We start from the raw sequence: 1,444 nt of genomic DNA on the forward strand, positions 1-1,444 counted from the left end.
TTTGGTTAGAAAAAGTTACGTCGCACAAATATTTACATCATTAAAGACTTGTTTTAATGTAGAGACCTAATAATAGATGTGGAAAGATGTAAAATTCGATCATATTTAAAAATAGATCAAATATAATTGTGGCTCGAAGCGTTTCTGTCACGAGTAATTTTATTAATTTTTTGGTGTGTAGTCCACACCCATGAGCTAGATGTAGAGGTGTGGAGGAACTCGGTTTGCCGTGGTAGAGGTGATCGAAAAAACGTAAACATTGTGTGTATTACAGTGATGACGTCATAACATCATCGGGGCTGCAGTGCGTAATACAGTTTACTAGAAAAGTTGTCAAATTAACATGATTAAAGTACTATAATACTGAAAATAGTGAACGCTCGTATAAAAGGTGAAACATATATCCTTGTTGAGTGAATTTCCCATCTCAAAATGAGTATTGAATGGCTTCTTTCAGCGTGATTCGGTTGTTACAGAACGCGTTTTTTTTACCGTGGATTGTTCCCTCGTCGTGGAATAACCATCTTAGAAGATATTGTTATCGAGGGCGATGACTTCAACTGATCCCCAAGTTTGCATTTCTCTGTAGAAATTCTTCGACTACTTGCTTCCGGTTCCTCACTTTAGCTCTGATGGATCGAGCAGACTCAGTTGGAGGGCAACGAACGGATGGCAAAGCTGAGAGAAAAAACGAAACATAAAGAATATTGCGATAATGGCCTAAGTTAGAAATACTTACCAGATGTTATAAGAACCCTCCTTGCGTTTTCCATATAAACATTGACCAACTCCGTCAATTCGAAATGCTGGGAGCACACGTATATGCCGGATCCATCCTTACGGCCACAGAACGCGAGCCATTTTTTGCGTACCGCGGGTTCCTTCGGTAGCTGATGAAAACTCACTGCTCTATTTTGCTTCTTAGCATCGACCTGCGAAATTTTGCAGGATTTTATTCAGCACTTGGCCATTTTTTCATTTAAAATTTTTTATCTAAATCAAAAACTCTTCCGTAATTGCAACCCAAACAACTGTTATGACGTCATTGATGCGAATCAGACCGCATTGCATGCACACCAGTCTGAAGATACTGATGTATTTGTGACAGCATCAAAATATCTCCGCACCTTATGTAAAGCTCATGGAGTCCACACTAGGCATCTTGGACTGCGATTTCGGTTGCTGAGACTTGTTTATGTTTACATCTTGGTTGCTGAAGGTCTCCCATACTTGTCGGAAGACTTGAGACGAGACGAGATGCAAATGTAAACATAAACAAGTCTCAGCAACCGAAATCGCAGTCCAAGTTGTCTAGTGTGGACTAGGCTTTAGGCCGATGACATAGTGAGAGCGATGCAATGCGAATTTACGGACGCAGCCAATGCGAACTCGAGCGGCGGAACAAATTGACATCTGCTTCGCCGCGTTGAGTATGTCAGGTTTA

At 40.8% G+C, this 1,444-nt stretch overlaps 1 long non-coding RNA gene across 1 annotated transcript; it reads right to left on the reverse strand.

The window, feature by feature from the left end:
- Positions 1–253: 253 nt before the first annotated feature.
- On the reverse strand, positions 254–948 carry LOC129743314 (uncharacterized). The gene is made up of 3 exons (XR_008736600.1): positions 740–948; positions 493–678; positions 254–321 (listed from the first exon to the last, which is right to left on the reverse strand). It is a non-coding gene; the product is annotated as an uncharacterized LOC129743314 (long non-coding RNA).
- Positions 949–1,444: the final 496 nt, after the last annotated feature.

This window comes from Uranotaenia lowii, chromosome 2 (genome assembly GCF_029784155.1).
Source record: "Uranotaenia lowii strain MFRU-FL chromosome 2, ASM2978415v1, whole genome shotgun sequence".
Lineage (NCBI taxonomy): Eukaryota > Metazoa > Arthropoda > Insecta > Diptera > Culicidae > Uranotaenia > Uranotaenia lowii.